Below are 21,998 nucleotides of genomic sequence, written 5' to 3'. Positions count from 1 at the left end.
TCATCTATTTGCCGCAATACCTCTTCATTTGTCACTTTATCCACCCGTCTGATTTTTAACATTCTCCTATAGCACCGCATTTCAGAAGCTTCTAATCTTTTTTCTCAGATAATCCGATCGTCAAAGTTTCACTTCCATATAAAGCGACGCTCCAAACATATACTTTCAAAAATCTTTTCCTGACATTTAAATTAATTTTTGATGTAAACAAATTATATTTCTTACTGAAGGCTCGTTTAGCTTCTGCTATGCGGCATTTTATATCGCTCCTGCTTCGTCCATCTTTAGTAATTCTACCTCCCAAATAACAAAATTCTTCTACCTCCATAATCTTTTCTCCTCCTATTTTCACATTCAGTGGTCCATCTTTGTTATTTCTACTACATTTCATTACTTTTGATTTGTGCTTGTTTATTTTCATGCGATAGTTCTTGCGTAGGACTTCATCTATGCCGTTCATTTTTTCTTCTAAATCCTTTTTACTCTCGGCTAGAATTACTATATCATCAGCAAATCGTAGCATCTACGATTTAATTAATAAATAAAAATATTCTTTGTAACTTTTTAATACTATTATTTTTTGATATCGGTTTTTATTTTTAAAATTATTTTATAATCTAAATGTATTTACATTAAATGGGTATTATAGTAATCGCTAGGCTCTGTGTTTTGAAAGCGCTTCTCGATTAAAACTTTGTTTTTTATATTTGTATATTTATAAAATTATACGAAATGAACTATCGGTGACTAATGATCATTGTAAGTAAACTTTATTTTTGATATTTTATTGAAAGTAAAACGCATTATTTTATTCAGTGCGTGTTTTTTTTTAAGCATATCACTTTGATCTTGCAAAATTTTATAAACTAAATAAATGTCCAACTGTATTAACTATATCTTTATTAGAGTGTTTGTATTTACTTTAACATTTTCTATTTTACTCATTTTTCCATCTCTTCATGTAATATGACTTCCTGGTTTCTAGATCGTATGATCTCAGGTTCGATTTCTAGCAAAGGTCTGCCGTTTATTCACGTATCTTTTCATACTATTTTCACCATTACATTTTACGTTTCATTTTCATCATTGAAATGCTAGTATTTGCAAACGCTTGTTCCAGGTTGTAGCGATTCATTCTATTTACTGAAGATTTGGTTAGATCTATCTGCTAAGATAAATTGATAGAACATTTTGCGTTGTAATCTTACTTGTATTTTACATAATTCTTACTTAATGACACGCATGAAGTATCATTCTGTGAACGTCTGAGAAGCTGTTTGAATTTATTGCAGAAAATAAGTTAATTATTTTAATAATTACTGGATTTGAAATAAATTTAACCGATAATTTATGAAGACCGTGTTTCTGAAGACGCGATTGTTTCTTTAATTTTGAATTTATGTTTCACAGGTATAATTTATATTTTAATTTTTTTCTAGGAGCAAGCGCATGATGCAAAACAACAAGCTCAATCTCCTGAAGATACAGAAGATCTTTCTCCCCTACCGTCTCAGGCCCAAAGACCAGCTCAGCGGCGAGGTGGCATCTCAGCTGAACCTGTCACGGAGGAGGATGCCACCAGCTATGTTAAGAAGGTATACAAAAGTAAAGAATTAGCTATAAATATTATAAGGGAACGGTGTAAAAATAATTACTATTTATTATTTTAAACCCTTTAAAATGATGATTCATTTATAAAAATCTGTCGAGTAGAAATATCTTATTAATTTTCCACTCTTTCTGATTTCTTGAAATTCACAAACATCACCGTGCAAGAATGTAAAATCCATATGACCACGTAAAATCCAACAACAACACTGATTTTTACTTACCTGCTGAAATTATGGTTTTCATAAAGCCTTTATTTCGAGAACTTTGTAGTATGCAACTTATAGAAAGTGTTTCACAGGTGAAACACAGAATCGTAACGAATCGTTCAATAATATGTTGTCACTGTTATCATAGATAAACTTTAGTTGTATTAAATACCCTAGCGGTTACAATTTTTAATGAAGACGGTGCCAGGAAATGTTTACGCTTTGAGAATTCAGTTTAGAACCAAAGTTACACGTAAATTGCACTCGACTTCGATTTCATATGGCGATAAACTTAGGCGAGAAAAAGTAGCGAGTAAAAAGAAATTAGAGGTCTTGTATACAAAAGGGTATGCTGATAACCCTTTTAGAGATTTATTGAAAGCGATAACTTTCTAAAAAATTAACCTCTCTGCAGCCTATTAACAGTCAATACTTGAGACAAACAGGTAACGTTTTATGAACTTTCTTTGGTGGTGTAAACAAATCCATCTCTATTAAAACAGAAAAAAGAACCATTTTTTTTTTTTTTTGCCAATCTGTGCAGGAAAGTGTGGCACGTCTGCTTTTCATCTAGAAGGTTTGAGGGTTCAAATTCTGATCAGTCTTGAAATTTTTTTTAACAATACTACAAAATTCATTTGTTATCAAAAAAGAAAGAAGTAAGGTAGCTGTAATTGGTGTAGGCATCTATTTACCAGACAGGGAATAAATAAGTAACAGTCCACCAGAATAGAACTTGTTTTAATGTTTGTAATAAAATACCAACTTTCAAAAAATGTTTCAACCGATTGTTTCAGATTTACAAAATCAATATTACCCTTTCATGAATTAAGTAGTTAATACTAAGCAAAAATTAATGTTTTCAAATAGTATCGATTAACATCTTAGAAATTATTTTGTTTTATTTATGTATTTGCTTTACTATTATGTCAGTTATTTTGTTTGTTTTCACATAGACCATAATCAATTTTTATGAATGCTGTGATCTGTCTTTTTCTATAGATTCCTTTAATATTTTCCTGTTAATTTTCGGGAAATTTTTGTTTTTATTGATGGAGAGCATTTCTTACTCATTTCTAATGGGTTCTTTAATATTGCATAATTATGTACAGATTTGAAAAATATATTTATTATTGCATATTTTTTTATATCCAATAAAAAAATTTTATTTGTAAATTAGATTGGCTTCTCTTTCTTTTCTGTAACTATAAACTGACTTTCATTTTGTAGACCTTATATCAATCTATTCATTTGTAGACTATATTATTAGAAATTTGAATATCGGTGTGAATTTATGCATAAAAATAGGAATACTACCCATCATTTCTTAAATTCATGGGCCTAAGAAATTTTCTTAAGTATTACTTTCACCAGTGGAATTTTTTTACTCTATATTGTCATCTTACATTTTATGATGCTGCTATTTAAACACCTGTTTGCATCAACTTTTTCATTTTAATGAAAAAATTAGGTTAGAAGTTAATTACTTTCTCTAAAATTAAATCCATATGTTTGTTTGTTTGTTTGTTTGTTTGTTTGTTTGTTTGTTTGTTTGTTTGTTGATCTATTACTAATGCATTGTATTACTATAATATTACAATCGCTATGAAAAACCATCAATCAATTTTGATATTACTTGAACCGCTAAGGAATTATCTTCAAAGTATTAAACTGTAAACACCTTAATGGTTAATTAACTTGCCGATTAGTACAGTAAACTTTTATTATTAAAATAATAAAGATTTAAAGATTATTATTTAAATTTCTAAAATGCTGTTTAAAATGTAATGTATCTATTGTATTATGTTTAGGTACTACTGCCTGCAAGATGGATATGCTGTCTGTAGCATTAATTAAAGTGTATAGATAAAAGTATAATGTAATGTACCTTTTTCAATCTTCTAAACTCCCTTTGTAACTTCTATATTCTTTTTTTGGAGTTGTCGATTGTATTAATTCTATTTTGGGATTTTTTTATCTATCGATGATAAAATTATATTAATTTGCTTGTAATTTGAATTTATTCTAGGTGGTTCCAAAAGACTACAAAACCATGGCTGCATTATCAAAAGCGATTGCCAAAAATGTACTATTTTCTCATTTAGATGAAAATGAGACGTCTGACATATTTGATGCTATGTTTCCAGTTAATTTTCTTCCAGGGGAAGCTATCATTCAGCAGGGCGATGAAGGAGATAATTTTTATGTCATCGATCAGGGTGAAGTCGAGGTAAGTTTATGTTGTTTAAATGACGATTGTCTGGTTATTAATATGTAGCATTAAGAAGTTCTGATTATGAAACTTTTGCGAAACTTCTTTTGCAAACTTCTTTTTGTTGTTTTATTTCTAAACATTTCCCTTTCCTGTATTTTTAGTATTTTTCAGTTTTTTTATATATGAGATATCCTCATAAATTGCTGCCAAAATAATTTTATTTTTTGTATGTGCTACTTTTTCTTTGTTTACTATTTTATTTATACAGAATTATCATAAAAGAATGGTTCGGTTTTGAACACGGTTTAAATTAAAACAGAATTACTTACAGTTTATGTTTTTTATTTTTCAAATTTGTCATCTCAAACACTTTTTTACATAATTAATAAATTTCAATATGTGTGCCCTTAGTCGCTCGACAAATGTCCAAACGATACTCAACTTCTCTCCAAACATTAGTTAACATTTCTTCGTTAACGGTTGTCATTGCTTCATTAATCCTGTTTTTTAAGCGGTTTAGGTCGTGAATTTTTTGTGTATAAACAACGCTTTTGATGTACCCCCACAAGAAAAAATCGCAAGGTGTCAGGTCTGGACTCCTTTGAGGTGAAAGTATGGGTCCTTGCCGGCCTATCCATCGATCTCCAAATTTTTTGTTCAAAGTGTCCGTGACCGATGCACTGAAGTGCGGGGGAGCACCATCTTGTTGGAAATGAAGTTGCTGAGGAAAGCAATAATTGGTTAACATGTCAAGATACACAACTCCATTAATTGTTTTTTCAGCAAATAAGAAACGCCCTGTTACACGATTTTTCATCACGCCACACCAAACATTAACTTTAGGCAAATCGCGTTTTTCTCAATAATTGCGTGTGGGTTTTCAGAGCCCCATATTTGTGAATTGTGTCTGTTAACACATCCATTCACATGGAATGTAGCTTTGTCTGTAAAAATTATATCATCTAAAAATGATTTGTTTTCACTTATTCTGTCCAACAGTTCAATAGCGAAATTGTAATGTTTTACACCATCATCGGGTTTCAATTCCTGCAGTATCTGGATTTTATAAATGTGTAATCTCAGTTTTTTATGTAAAACTTTGTGAACTGTTGATTTGGAATACCTAATTCGACGATTCAACGACGCTCTGGGATGGACCTCCCAGAACTTCTAATTGCCGATCGTCTAATTAGTTCAACTGTTTCTTCTGGTACACTTGCTCTGCCGGTTGATTTCTGTTTCTTAACTGATCCAGTTTCTTTGAATCGTTTGAACCAACGTGTTATGTTATTTTTGTGTGTTGGATCTCTCCGAATTCACGTCGAAATGCACGTTGAACTAAAATTATGGATTTTAATTCAGCCATAAATAAAACACACTCTGCTTTGTCTTTATCCGAGAACATAGTAACTCACTAAACTCACCGCAACAATACAAGAACTGACGTTGTGGTTACAACTGCTGATAAACAAACTTTTGGGTTGGAGGCTTTCAGGGATACCAATATAAGTTCTAGAAATTTCCCTACAATCTTCCTATGAATTACTGAAACCGCACCATTCTTTTATGGTAACCTTGTATTTTGTTTTATTGAAACTTAGTTGTTTAAACCCAAATGAATTACGGTTATTTTATTACAGGTTTATGTGAATTCTGACCGGTTACAACAATCGGTGAAGGTGGAAGTTTTGGAGAATTGGCTCTTATTTATGGAACACCCAGGGCAGCTACTGTTCGTGCAAAAACAGATGTTAAATTGTGAGGCATTGATAGAGATTCTTACCGTCGTATCCTTATGGGCTCAACAATACGGAAACGCAAGATGTATGAAGAATTTTTGTCTCGTGTCTCCATACTCGGTTTGTACAAATTCTGTCTTTTTATTTTATTTACTTGTGTTTACCTTGTATTTTAATGTCTGTAGTAATTCATTATTTTAGTAGTTGCTATCTACATATCCAATATTCTAAGATGTGGTGTAGAAAAAGATGATATTTTTACTTTTTTATAGTAACCTGCATTACATTTTCAAGATTCATAAATTCGTATGATTAAATCATTGCCACCAGTTTGAACTGGATTTGTAAAAGCCAATGAGCGCACACTTTGTGCTCAGTTTTTCCAGTTGGTAATTAAGATAATAGATATACCTAACTCTTCTTTGTTGTAAAATTTTATGGTATCATACTCAATTCATCAACAGTAAATGAAGCCCAAGGTACTTTTTCCAAAGGGATTTCACTTCCTACCAGCCAAATACAATTTCATAGTTTTTCACAGTAGCTTGATCAGTTGCTACACAATATACCCTTTTTATTCCTTAAAGTGAGCACATTTTTGTGTTCATTGTGACACTCATACCATTGGTTCCTTCAAGATATGCTTCCTCAGAAAAAATGCAATTTCTTATTCTTTTTTGCTAACTTCATAAAATACAAATAATGATAAACTCATTTACATGAAGTACAAATTTGCAAACGAACTGGACACATGCTAACCTTGAATTAAGAAATTAATTGAATTAATGTTACATAAATAAGATTTAATGTTTGTATTATTGATATGATAAAGCTGCAGAATATCAATAACGGTAGCCAATTACTAGTAATCTAAATTTTACATAAATCTGTAAACAAATTAAAGCTAAAATATGTTCAAATTTAAAATTATAAATCTATTAATAATAATTTATTTAGAAATAATGTTTTAGATTATTTAAATTATCAAGGTTTGGACTGAGTATTGCAGTTACGTCCAGAATGTTTGTCAAAAATATTCTGTTTCCTACCATGGAACCAGTCTGGTTTAAGGGTAACAGGGTTGTTTCACAACAATGGTTATACATTTGGCCCCTGAATTCTTTAAAATAAAGAAAGAAAATATAAAAACAGTGTGGAAAAAACTTGGGGCAAGGTAAAATAAATTATTGAACTTTTTTAAATCAAATTTACGTGACATATTCTGTTAACGAATTAAGTATAAATAAATAATTATTTTTCATTTTATTTATGAAAGTTTATTTTACTTGTTAAAGATATTTAAAATTATTTAGTATTATTTATAAGAATGAGAAAATAAAAATTTCATCAAAATTGTATAAACCATTGTATCAAAATGGTTCAACTTTGAAATTTCTGAAAACAGTATTGCGACTATTAGTGTTGTGGCTAAAATTATAGTTTTTATTAATTCCACTTTTTACTGGATTTTTCCTGTTTGTAATTACATAAATTGCAGATTAAATTTTGATGAAAATTTATCTATCTTCGATCTGCTTTGAAAATTGTTTACATTGTGTCTTATTTTGGTAAGAATTGTTGTATGCATTTCTGTATTAGTTAAGAATGACAGTATTTTATACTCTTTTTAATATTATTGTTTAAAAAAGGGTTACTCTAACATTTCTTAAATTTCTTTATTTAATTTTTATACTGTTTTTTTTTTTTACTCTTTATCTTTGTTTATTTTTATATTTTTTTGTTTTTTACCAAAGTCATCGCATCACACTTGTGTGATAATTTGTCTAATTTTATTTTTTGATATTAATAGATAGACAGCCTGCTAGTCTGTTTATGCTTTAGAAAAGTAATACAGTAAATTTTATTTTACAGAGAGTTTAGATAAGTGGGAGAGATTAACAGTAGCAGATGCCTTAGAGCCAGTTTCATTTGAAGATCGTGAGACAATAGTACGACAAGGTGAGCCTGGAGATGACTTTTATATCATTGTTGAAGGTACAGCACTCGTCTTACAGTATAGAGCAGAGGGAGAAGAACCAACGGAAGTCGGACGATTAGGACCTTCAGATTATTTTGGTATATCTTTTTTCACATTGTGCTTTATCACTTACACTTCATCATGAAGTTACATATAGTTATACGTAGATATGTACTAAGTGTCAATATTAATTTGAAATTCATCAAGTCAAAATATTTTAATAACTCTGAAAAATCTTCTTTTTTTTTAATAATTGTTGTGTAACTTTGTTCTGAATGTAATTAATTGTTCTTATGTACAATTCATAAATTGTTCGTGTTCTGTTCTCAAATACGTATAGATAATTCATTCACAGTTATTGCGTAGTTGAAAGGTTTTTTTTAAATTTTTACTTAACATATGTGATTCAGCACTATTCATCATGTAATTGTTTTGAGTTGTAAGAGTTCTATGTTGACTAATCAACTTACCTATAGCAATGTGCGTTATTAAGATACATTTATCAGGCATGAATACATCAAATTATTTATTCAAAATATAATGTTGAGAACAGTTTTGTTCTCCAATTTTGATAAATGAAGTGCCAAAATAAAGAATAGTCAGTTTTTATTTTTTTAATATGTGAGACCAGTATCTCTTTCAGAACGTAATTTAGTCAAGGTCACAAAATTATAAATATCATTAAAATACTGTACTCAGTTTAAGCCTTACTACTCTCCCCATAATGGAATTATTGAACAAATTTATATCCAAAACTGTTTTCAAAGTTCAATAAAAACATTGGTAAAAGAATCATTCTCATCGGCTCGTGAGTTTTATAAACAAATATCTGTACACATACAACATAAAGACAAACTACATATTCAATTGACGTATAAAGAATTAGATAGATGCAGAAGATTAAATTAACTTATTTATTTGTGCAATTTTACTAAAAAAAAGGTGGCTAAATAAGAAGTAAAAGATTTCTTACTGAATAAAAAAAAAAACATTTAAAAGAAAAAAAAAACCATATAATATAATAATTTATTAGTTGCTAATCTACAGATTTGTTTTCTGAATTAATTACCATTTATTTAATCTGTCTTTCCAAATGTGTGGCAGTTTTAGCAAACCATCAGTGGTGATCTATTCTTGATAGCATGACTGCCTCTTTTGAAAATATGTGTTGAATGTTTAATTGGGAGTTATGAGGTGGATTTTTGTATGCTATTCGTCTAGCATTGTTTATGGAATATGTGAATAGTTTTATTATTCTGAAATATAATCGGTTCTTTTAATTTCTGAACTTGAGAAATATATTCTCATCATTGTTTCCACATAAACAGTAAGGTAAGGTAGGTTTCTGCTTGGAAACAGAATATCTTCGTAGATGGATTTGGAACTTTCATTTGAGGTTATCATTTATAATGATAATGTTAACAGTGGTAATTGCAATAATGGTTCCATGAATGTTGATAATATCGGTGATATATTTTTTATGATGATTAATAAATTACTGCTCTTTTTTTCTCTGGGAGTTGTTAATACACCTAACTCCCATCACTGTTCACAATATAGAAAAGGCATTCTTCCTCTTCTATACGGCTTCTTATTTTTTATATAATTTTGCATTTATTTATACTTTATATACTTTTATACATTTATGCTTCAAGAGTTCACAATATTTAATTGCTTTTTGATTTTCTTCAACAAAACTTATGATACTTACTGTGATCAAATCAACCTGGTGATTGAGCTGATTAATATGATTATGATCGACTTGTTCTGTTGAAATTCTAATCTTGCCTGCAATGCATCTTCGAGTGATGTATTTGTTTAATTAGTATATCAACTTTAATATGAATTATAAATTCATATTGCTGTTTTAATCCTTTTTGTTATTTATATGTAGTAAAACAAGATTACCAAATATTTTATTTTGTATATCTTTACAAAAAATATTTGGTATGACAAAATTGTTAATTTATGTTCATAAATGTAAATCAGGCTGATTGACTTGGATATTTGTTTAAACAATTGTAACGTGTTTATTGATTCACCGATTTGTATTATATAAGTTAGTTTACGAAACGGAAACCATTAAAAAAAATTGAGTTATGTATTTGATTTTTCCCCCATTTTTTTACATTTACTGTAATACACTGTAGGTATTTTTTAAAATAATATAATGTACTTTTTTCTGTAGGTGAAATAGCTTTGCTGTTGGACCGTCCAAGAGCTGCAACTGTTGTGGCAAAAGGACCTCTCAAATGTGTTAAATTAGATAGAGCAAGGTATGATTCATTTTAAATCAGTTTTATTATATTATTTTTTATTATATATTCAAGATATAATCAGGCAAACATTACTTTCTCTTCAACATGTTTTCAGCCATTTAACAATGAAGGTATTGATTTGACAGTGAAATAAATTACGTGGTATAAGATTCTAGGTTTTGGTCAATCTTTTGAAAGTTTTATTACATTAAGAATTGAATGTCATTAATGTCTTTCATAAATATTTGATCTCTCCAAATCCCCTAATAACCTATTGCGCAACACATTTGATTAGCCTGTATCTTTCCTTGTTAGCTACATCCCATTTGGAGTGCTATCACTGTATCTAGAAGAAAAATCTAAGACGATGCCTTATATCCCCTCCTGGTAACAGTCGTCCCTAAACTTTGGCAGCTACTCGTGATAATGAACACTGCATCAGAGGAGACAGTTTTATAACTCAAACAGACTCATAGAAACATCCTTTTCTGGATCTGCTTAAGGTCAGTCTGTTATACTGTCCTTGATATAGACAATGACCCTTCTATCTGTCCTGCCACAGAAAGAAACATCAGTCCTTGCTACACGGAATCAGATATTCCGCCACCTTAGCCTCACCTCTCAGATGGATGTGGATCACATTTTATTTGTCCTTCTCCTAAGGGAGAGAATCTCGCTCATTTCCAGAGGGAGGTGATATCAGCTCCCTCCCTAACTCAGTGAGTGTGGCTGGCCCTTTGCTCTCTGCTGAATTTACAACTACGTAAGTAGAACAATGATCTAAACTGAGGTCATCATCCATCAGGACCCATTGTTGTTCTTCCTAATGAGGTGTCCCCCTGACTTAACCTTCCCTATTTTGAGGAGCTGGGATATAATTAACCTATTTTGAGGGGTGTCAAGGTATTGGGACTTCTCCTTGACCCTCTTGGCATACCTGGTGTCACCAATTGCTAAATGATGGATCAGAACAATGTTTCCGTCATTGACAGAGAACATAGACGCTTTTAATTTCAGTGGTCACGACAAATAGCTCCAAGGGCCATCTCCTTGACACTAGCTGAGCAACCTCATCATCAGGAACTCCCTTGAGCAGAGTACTAACATCTGAAACATCAACCTTTTTTCATTCTTGTAACGTACATGGACGTGATCTATTCACACGGCCGGTATCTCCCAGATTCCTCTTAAGTGGAGCTAGCTGAGTCATGAGCCTTCCCAGTTCCACATCAGCCTGCTTCAGTTCTCACTTAGCATTCTTACCGATGTGACCATGGATTATTATATTAATGTCCATGATCCTGATGAAAAGCTTGTCAAATAAAAGGGATGCAGTACCCTGTCTCCCAGCCTCTCCTATCCCAGTGACAGTAATACAATGGTCTTGGACGGTGTGGACAAACATAAATTGAAAGGATCATCCTTTTCATATTAAAAAAAAACTGTTCAAAGTCGTCCCCCGTAACTCCAGGGTGTTGGGACTTAGCACCAAGAAAGTCCAAAGTAGCTCTCTCTCGTTCAGTAACGCGAGAGAACTATGGTTGCATATCAGCTGAAAACAAGTTTGTTGCGAACTTGTTTAATTATATCTGTTTATAATATTTCACTATATCAATCATATATATTGCTGTTTATATTTTGGTACCATTTGAAAGGAAGGATCTATGTCCTCTTTTTTTTTACAGTAAATTTTTTAAAAATTATGTTTTGTATATATTGTAATTTATTTTTTTTTAATTATATTAGAACAATTATTATTTGACATAATGGGATCAAGGAAAAAATAATAGTCCATAGTTCAATCTTTTTCATTACATTTGAAGACTTTTGTATCTAAAGTTTTTTTTGCAATGATATAACTTACCTAATCTAATGATGTGTTAGTGTAATTTGCTTTTGTGCTGATTTAAAAAATAGTAATGTGTATCATGAATGGTATGATGAAGGCATAAAAATTTATATGTAGATAGGTAACAACAAGCTTCTATCAAGTTGTTCACCATTTATATTTACTTGGTAAAAAATAGTAATGTGTATCATGAATGGTATGATGAAGGCAAAAAAATTTATATGTAGATAGGTAACAACAAGCTTCTATCAAGTTGTTCACCATTTATATTTACTTGGTTGTTTATACTGTATATTTTTTTATATGTATTGTTTTTCTGTAGGTAATTGTTAGACAAATTTTACACGAAAGATTATAGCAAATGTTTATGTCTTTTTATTTTTACATTTATTGTTTTCAGTTTTAAGTATTCATATTGGAGCATGTATTATTTATTCAGCTTTCTTGGGTGTATCCAGAGGGGGGAAAAAAAAATTTATAAATAAATTTTTGAAAAATTTATAAATAAATTTTTGAAAAATTTAAAATTAAACTAAGTTGAAAAAACTAATTACACAATAGGGACACTCTCACCACCTATGAGAAGATTTAAGAACTACTGTTACACATTAGCACCATCTAACTTGTGGCAACAAAAGTTTTCTAAAATAGTCTCATCACTCTAGTTTCATTTCACAACACGACAGGAATATTACTGAAGCAATTACCAATTATATAAGAGCTCATGCATTTTTGGTTAGTCGGTGCAGTTGTTACTGCCACACAGGTGTATAAGTAGTAAAAAAGCTGCAATTTTTTACGGCTGTAAAGTCTTTTTTATTTGTGTCGGCCTCCTGCCAGCCACTTAATTATAATGAATGAATATTAGCATTTTTTAGTAAGTAGCATACTGTGACATGTATTATGTGCTTTTATTTAACTTACAATGTATGTACCATAAATTTACATAAGCGCGACTTGCTTTAAAAGCATATAACGTAGAATCTGTTATTCTTAATTTTTTGATTATCTTTCTATGCTTGCAAGTATTATGCCACTAGGGATTCTTTAGATCTTTCAACATAAAATAGAGTTTTGTATTTCAGTTTATAATATTTGTCAAGTTCTTCTAAATAATCAATACTATTGATGAACAATTAAAAGTAATTCAAAATGTGGCTTAATTACCAATATTGCTTTTTGGCAATTGCTCGATTATTATATCTGTAAAATCAGCTCGTTTCTAGTTTATCTTGAAGTTGTTAGTAAAGAAAGGAAAATATTTAATTAACTTGTGACAAATTTATAATTATGATATGAGTATATGGAAATATCTGTTTTGGGGTCCCTGAGTCCAAAAAAGTGGTTTTTAAAAAAATGTCTATGTCTGATAAATCTTCTATTGATGATTCTTCCATAAGTTATTAATTTTATAATAAGAGTAATATTTTTGAATTAAGTTCAACTAGTATAGTCATATACTTTATAAATATCAATTTTGACAAAAATGTCAGTTGGAACCTTCCTTGTCAAACCAATGCAGTGAGATGTCACATCTGCATCCTCATCAATGTCTGGTCAAAAAATTAAATTAATTTTTTTGTAGTAAATTTAAAATAAAAAAAAAAAAGCAGCAGCAGCAATGAGAATGAGGATTAAGGAAGTACCAACCACCTTCTGAGTCAAACACTGCAACTGTGGGGCCTTCTACAGTTCAAACCAATGTGCAACACAGTGAAAGTGAAATTAAAGACAATGGTTGTCACGTAGATGATATTGGAGAATTTGTCGACTGGGTGAGCACTAACCGGTTGATAAGAAAAAACATCTCTTGGAAAATGTTGGGTACCTTTAAAGAACTACATTTTTGTGGCAGATGCCAAACAGAGGAAATAAGTACTATCAAGCATTCATTTAGCACTCTTCGTCAAATTAAAACATGGCTAAGAAGCACCATTGGTGATTACTGGTTAAATGAGTTAGTTATGTTAAGCATTCATCAACAGTGGGTTTTTGCTAACAAGGAGCAATTAGTTGAAGCTGTGGTTAGGCAATCTTTATATAATTCTCACAAACTATTGTTATAAAATTAAATTTTTTTAAAATAAATATTTCGTTCTTCCTTTTTTGATTGTGTTTTTGTGTAACTCTTCCCCCATAAAAGAAAGTAAATTCAGAAAGCTGAATTTTTCTGTTTTGAGCTGGATACGCCTCTGTGAGCTTTCATAGGTTCCCTGAGAGGGGTTAAGAGATGGTGTATTCCATTTCGTATACTTTATGTCACAAAAAAATAAAGAGCAGACGGGTCTTTTATATTAATACCTTTCATGGAAGATTATTTACTTTGTTCGTATGAAAATCCTCACATCATTTCTGAAGTTTCACATTAATTACTCATACATTGTAGTGTTTTTCATACTTTTTTAATAAACACAAAGTTATGTACCTTGTTATAGTTAATATATTTTGTGCAATCTAAAATGATTGTGTTTTTTAAAGCAACATATGTTCAATATTTTCATTGTAAAGAATGTAAGTATTAAATTTAACTGTAGTTTATGATTGAATCATTGTTTGTGACCATTATAATTTTTACATATGTTAAATATATCACAAGCTTGTTTTTATGAAAAATCCTTTTGTAAAAAGGATTTTTATGAAAAATGCAAAAATGCATTTTCTCTTTACTTGAACCAGAAAAATTAGGTGCCAACTGCTAGCAGGTTATTCTCATTAAGCCTCGAACCAAGCAATTCTGAATTTTCTTTGGTTAGATGTAAGTCTTGAACCAAATCGTTTAGTTCAGACTGTGAATAAAGATCTGATGCACAGATATCTCTGGGTTCATGCTCCTTGATGTTAAATTCATTTAAATCACTTATGGAACTGTCTATTTCAGGTAAATTTTCTGGTGGAATTGGTACTGGTACACGCTTATTCCGTTCACGTTTTTAGGTTAGCTCTAGGAGCTAGTTAGGACACTGGTCGCTAAACTGTTTCGAGGCTCAGTAGCCATTTGTGGCCCAGACATTCATTCGGTCTTATGCTTTAGGGCGACCAAATAGGGTGGTGGCAGGAGAAATGCCAAGCAAACCAATTGCCTTTCCACTATGTTCACCACAAATGTAACAAAAAGAATTTGCAGAATTTTTATAGCCTGTTGAAGCCATTTTGAAAATGGAAAGTTTGCTTTATGGTCTGAAAATATATTCTCCACCAAAAAAATGCATTTGATCACCAGAGGACAGAAAAAAAATTAGTTTACACACACTGATGGTTGAAGCAGCACTGATAGTAGTTGCATGGTGCATGAGCGGTGCGGATGGCTGCCAATAAACATGTTACATCTTGTTAAGTCTTGTCACAACCTGTCGGACAAGCTCTTACACTGTCTAGTCATCTTCAACCCAAACCCTCCCGTCCTCCTCTTCAAACCACTCGGCTGTTTAGCTATAAGAATGTATAGTATAAGCTAAAAAAGTGAAGATATATTAATTTATTACAAAAAAAATAAAAATCTTTATGTCTGTTTTATTGTATCACATTTTCACAATCTTTCAACTTTTTACAAATTTTGATATTTGCAGTTTGTGAAAAGTCTTGACGTGATGGAAAAATGAAGGTTATTTCCAGATTCAGCACTAAAAAATACATAGGAATTAATTATCAAACATTAAAAAACATTCCAGAACCCAAATTTTGATATATATTATTATTGTCATTATTTGATATATATTATTATATTTTATTTGTGATATTGATGTATTGAACTCTTCTATTTCAGATTTGAACGTGTTCTTGGTCCTTGCGCAGATATATTAAAACGCAATATCACTCAATATAACAGTTTTGTTTCACTCTCAGTTTGGTTAACATAACAGTTGGTAAGTTATTATATAATGATATTAAACGAGATAGAATTATAAAAGTTTATCTGAAACTAGAATTGAATGATAGCGAGTGAAAGTTAAACAAGAACAAACTAAAGTTAAATAACAAAGTTTACCAAGAGGTGGAAAGATTGAGAAGGATTTTTCCCATCACAAGTACATAGTACGTCCAAAAATTATCATGAAATAAATGTTGAATGATTCATTAATTCATATGATGAATTAATGAATGAATCATTCAACATTTATTTCATGATATTTAAAAATCTGCACATATGAATTCATCAGTGCAGATTACAGATGTTGAAATTTGTTGAAACTCAAAGAAGAGAACTAAATTGTAAAATATTGGTCCACAACATTTTTGTTCATTCTATATATAAAGTCATTGTTCACCAAATATGATTGTTGATTTCAAATTTTATCGCTTTGGGCTGTTTGCTCTTCTTTCATTCATTCAAATCCATTTCCTAACTGTATTTCACAGTACATTTTCACAAATCTGTCAAATTTTATTACACTGCTTATTCCTAGCGTTTTGAAGAAGGCTTGTTTTGTTTGCAGGCTTGTTTTCATAACTGACAGACTGTTTGATTGATACTTGATAACAATTGTGTATCTTGTTGCTGAGTGGCTTCTATGGCACATGGCACTTTAAAACCCAGCCCTGAAAAGGGTTATTGTCACTGAATGGCTTCGACGGCTCATGGCAATTTAAAACCTTATGGCTGTTCTGAGAAGTGCATCGTTGTCGCCAAATGGTTTCGAAGGCATGTTGTAATATAAAACCTAGTGGTAGCCCTGAAAAGGGCTGTTTGAAATTTATGGAGTGGTGGCCCTGAAAAGAAGGGGTGTTTTTGCGTTAGCTCTGAGAAGACCTGTTGGATCTGGAAGCTGGTCTCCAGTGAAGTTGACTCGGCGTAGTCGGGGATTTGCGGCTTGTCCATTGAAATCAGACTGAGCTTCCCCTCTTTGGTAGTTGGATCCCCCACTACAGCATGGCAGTAGTAGCCGCCAGCAATTTTGGGTCAGCATCTTCCGCCAGCACGGCCAAGGCGGTTGTCCCCAAGCAGTCCCATGCTGGCCCAAATCCTGCTGCTGAGTCCACCAGCCAGGGTGATTGAAGCTCGGCGAGCTGAAGTGGGAAGATAGCGTCTGCGTCCAGCAGCCGACCAGGCCTGCTGCTCTGGTGGGGATGTTGGCATCTGTTGGAAGGTCCCATATTGAGCCGGCCAGGGAACTTTTTCCTTCGTCTTCTTCTTGGACTTCTCCAGGCAGTGGTCGATAAAAAATTGAAAATTCACTCTCGTGTATGCTCTTTTATTGAAGCCTGTGAGTGGTGGGGCTGCAGCACTGCTGTAGTGGGATATCTGCACAGTCAGCTATATGGTGGGACGCTTGTGCAAGTGTATATGTATACTGTGCTCCTGCTGACATCTGAGTTGCTAGTGATGCATCCATCAATATTAAGCTAGCTGTATGTGGTGGTAACAATCTAAACAAATTTCTGTATAATGGCATCTGTGACTCCAATGTACATAGGAACACCTTCCAAATGCTGATTAGCAACGTTTGAAATAAATTAGATGTAAGTTTGACTAGAATTTACTTTACAAAATAACCCTCCTTTAATATTTTCTGGATAATCCTACATCGCATAAGAAGTACATTGTAGTATTGTTACATTACATGAAATATGATTTCTTCTGTTTCCTGTAATACAACCCACATTATCATAAACAACTCGCAGCACAAAATTAAATTACTAATTTTTTCTTATGTAGTATTTATTTACTTGGAATTCTAACTGTTGTAAGCCACTTTAATTATATTTGGTCATTTTTCTTGCCAAGAAAGCATCATATAAAAAAAAATTTAAAACATTTAGATTTAAATAAAAATATTCACATTTCACTAGGACTTTAATTTTAAACATTTTTTCTGGTTGTACGTATTATTAAAATGGCTGTTTAAAAATTGCATTAGCTTTAATGTTTCTCATTTATTCCTTCTTAATAATATATAACAAGAAGCAAGTAAATGTTAAAAAGAAATTTTTTTCCACTTTGTGAGGACTCGTGTAAATTCCATCTGAGCCATGGACTTGTTTATTTTTTTTTTTTTGCAAAAGTTGTAGTAAATTGTATGAGTTGTAATTTTTGCTGTTAAGAAATTTTGATAGAAATAAATAAGCAAGATAATTGTAGGAAAGAGCTTTAACCATTCTAATGGTAAGACTTCCAGTTGAAATTACAAAAAATGTTCTAGAAAGAAGTTGTTGAAAATTACTTGTGCTTTTATTTTTGTCTACAACATTTTTTTATATTCAAAAAAAATGATAGAAAAACATTTGTTACCAAGAGCCAGAGTCCCTACCCTAGACTCTAAACAAAAGAAGTTACAAATTGTAGACAGTTAAATTTTTATTCCTAAAAGTTTTTTGTATAATATAAATCAATTAAAGCCTTTAATAATTGAGAAGAGATAATGAGCAAGAATGCTAATTACCCTGATCAGAAGGAGTTGCTCAACAGGTTGGTTGATCCTTCTTCTTTCATTTCATTTCCTTATTCTTTGTTCCTTCTTCCTTGATCAAGTGCAATGTGAATCGGGTAAGTTGCTGCCAGTTCCATCTTTAGAATTATCCTGACATTTTTATGTAGCTGGCATGGCAGCTGATTTTTATTGAAGTTCACACTGGTAGGTTATTCTTTGTGTGTCTCAGCATCCTCTGCATCCAAAGACTTTCATAGAAAGTCTTTGCAATGAAAGGGAAGCTAGCAGTTGAGGATCCTACTAAATAAAGCTGAGCCTCTTAGTCTTCATAAAATTTACTGTAATGTTTTCATAAATTTTTCTTAAATTGTTAAAAAAAACATGTAACAAAGCTAATTATAAATTAGCAATCTTGTTTATAAATAATTTTTTTTTTTTACATTCTAGTTCTCACTGAATGAAATACAGATTCTAGAGTGAAAAAAAAAACTGATGTAGATAAAAATTGGGAGGTTAGTTTTAATAAAAAAAAATAAATTAAATAAAAAGAAATGGTAACTTTCTTAATGGAAGTTTGATATTTTGGAATGAAATGAAAGACTAGACACTTTATCTATGTCTGAGCTCTGATTCTTGATTTCAGCTGTTTTCTAAAAAAAAAATTTGGACGTACTTTGAACAAATTGAAAATATGCAGAATTAAGAGATATGGAGGATATATAATGTGTACTTTGATTATCTTTTATTGGATAATAATAATAATAGTAATAATAAAGCATCAGATTGGCAAAATTATTAATTTTGTTTTTCATTTATTTTTGTAGATGTGCTCTTCAATGAGTTATGTCACTGTGTGAATGGACAGCTAATGTGCAGTGTGCATATAAATGTAATTTACATATTTAAATATGGGTGCAACGTGTATGCAGCTGTGCCAATTGTATAGTATCTTCCATTCGGCACAATCGCAGACCTTAGCACCATCGTTCATTTATCTAATAATAAATAAAAGAAAGAATTAACAGCAGCTTTTTCGACTGATTGTAGTGCTGCATTCATTATAAGCAAATAACATAAATAAAAAGCAAATGTAATTATTTAATTTTTATTATTGCTATTTCTAATTATATATATATATATATATATATATATATATATAATCTTTTTGCTTTAAACAAATTAGAAAGTACTTTATATGAACTGTTATTACATTATTATCTTTAACAGAGTAGTAATTTATGTTTAACTTGTAGTAGTGCAACATTTTTTAAAAGTTATTGTTTTGGTTTATGATTGAAACCAGTAAATACTTATCCTTGGTTGTTAATTTTTTTAATGTGTTTTTTTTTATATAATATATATATATATATATATATATACACACACATAAAATATATTTTATATATATAGTATATAAATTGCCATTCTTTATGTATATAAATTACAAAGTAAATTATAAAGTAATTAATGGCTTAAGGTCATTAAAATTATAACAGAAATGCTGGTATTGTTACTATAGTAAATGAATGATCTATAAGAAGATTCCTGTAAAATAAAATTTATAACAATAAATGTATTTGGTTTATTATTATTTTATTTTATTATATTACTGTAAAAAAGCCATTACCTCGTATAAACAATTTATTGATTTTTAACCTCTGAACTACTCTATAAACAGCTTTTGGCAGCTAGGACCCTTATATTATTATATAATATATTAATTCTATATATTAATATATAATTAATTTATTATATAATATATTAATTATATAATAATATAATTCAAAATGTAAATTCTGTAATCTATTTTTTAAAATATGTCTATTAACACCACTCATTCTCTGATAATAATCTCTAATAATAATTTTTGATTTCATAAACATAAATTAAAACATTTCTACCATACTTGGTTTTGATATATATATCCTACTACGGAGTTGGATATATTAACTTAAAAAGGGATAGTCAAGAGTTTATTGTACATGTTTGGTAAGAAATGTTTTCTGATTCTATTTGAAACATGTGAAATTATAAAAAAAGTTTGGAATGAATCGCATAATTTTCCCGAATATACGAAATTTTATGTTTTTATAAAATATAATTTTATAAAAACATAATTTTTAGTTTTTGAAATTTTTGAAAAAACTTAATGGCTTCAATCATTTTAAGCTCAATTTGTATTTTTTTGATAAAATAATCCCATTTTATTGAAAAACAATAATATCAAAATTACAGTGTACGAGCGTGTTACAAAATATCAACCAAAATCTTGAATTAGCCAACTTCAGTTATTTTCTCATGGACAGATTAAAAAAATTATGCATCATATAAATTTTGACATTATTGATTAAAAAATTTTGTTTTTTAAAATATAAATTACTTGTTAGATTATATTAAAAATTTTTTTTGAAACCTAGACCCTCAACAAAATAAAGCAGTAAACAAAATTTTTAATATTGTATCAAAAATTCTGAAAAATATATTTTTTACTTTTTGAAAATTTGTCGGCTTGTGCATCAGCGGGCTTTTTTTAATGAAATCAAAATTTTACAAAAAGAATTTCGAATTTTTAAAACATTTGACAGCTTCTCATCAGTGGAGGAGTATTACATTATTTTAATAACCTTGTTATTTATATTTAACAAAATACATTTTGTAAATATAAATTTTGTAATATGTCTATTGAAATATAATCTATTAGATATAATTTACATTGCATCATCAAAATAAAAAAAAATATATATATATATATAGTGATTCAGGATTAAAGGAAGATATTTTATGGGAACTGATTGTAGAGCTTGAAATAATGAAATAAAGTATGTACTAACTTATGTCTGAAAATGCTTTGTTATTGAGTTACAGCTAGCAGAAAATTTCTCCCAGATTTCATTTCCTTGGTGAAATGAGGTCATAAGAAATTTTTAAGGAGTTGCATAAGAGGATAAAATGTTTATGAGGTTTCTTATGTTTTTTTTTTACCTGAAAAATTGGATAAAATAAGGTCCAGAATTGTATCTCCTGTAGTTTTAGTGATATTCAATGTAAAACAGAAAAATTCAGTGATGAAAAACAATTTTTTTTAGATTTGAAGTACAGTAATTTTGTTAATGATTAATAAATGCATAAATTTTATTGTCAAAATATGTAGAGAATTTAATTATGAGAAAATTGATTTAATAAAGTCTATGGCAAACAAACAAAAAATCACTTTATTTATTAAAAACAGAACTTAACAGAAAAATATTATGAATTTGTAAAAATTAAAAATTGATTTTAGTTCAATTAATTTAGACCGTTGAAAAATTAAAATGTTTTTAATTTACTTTTAAAAAAATGTTACCTCTGGTTTATAATGTATTCATTTACAATAAATTTTCAAAAATTCCACTGTTGATATCGATGATGACTTTTCAACTCATTTCCTTGGTTTTTGTCACAAACCTAATGACATCTTAACGTTGCTTTATAAGGTCAGCAGCATTGTGAAAGCGAGCGATCAGATCATGTGTCTACCTTTTGCTAGTATACCTCACATTTCTTCCAGCATTTCATAAACAGTAATCTAAGGGAGTAAGGTCTGGTGATTTAGGTGGCCAATTTACTGGCCCACCATTATTTATAAATTTTTGGAAAAAATTTGATTATTAAAAATTATATTGGTGAAGAATTTTTTCTAATTGAATTGCTATACTAGAATATAATTTACTCTTTATCTATTATTGTGATATTTTAGTCTTCAGTTACTTTTCTTTTACTGATAAAAGACTTTTAATT

The 21,998-nt window shown here is 30.1% G+C and overlaps 1 pseudogene; it reads left to right on the top strand.

Annotated features, from left to right (window-relative positions):
- The window catches only part of LOC142321475 (cAMP-dependent protein kinase type I regulatory subunit-like), an 81,270-nt pseudogene extending 62,031 nt beyond the window's left edge, over nucleotides 1–19,239 (top strand).
- Nucleotides 19,240–21,998: the final 2,759 nt, after the last annotated feature.

This window comes from Lycorma delicatula, chromosome 3 (assembly GCF_047948215.1).
Source record: "Lycorma delicatula isolate Av1 chromosome 3, ASM4794821v1, whole genome shotgun sequence".
In the NCBI taxonomy this organism is placed as follows: domain Eukaryota; kingdom Metazoa; phylum Arthropoda; class Insecta; order Hemiptera; family Fulgoridae; genus Lycorma; species Lycorma delicatula.
The sequence above is the reverse complement of the archived record's forward strand: the minus strand, read 5'-3'. Positions and strand labels throughout refer to the sequence as shown.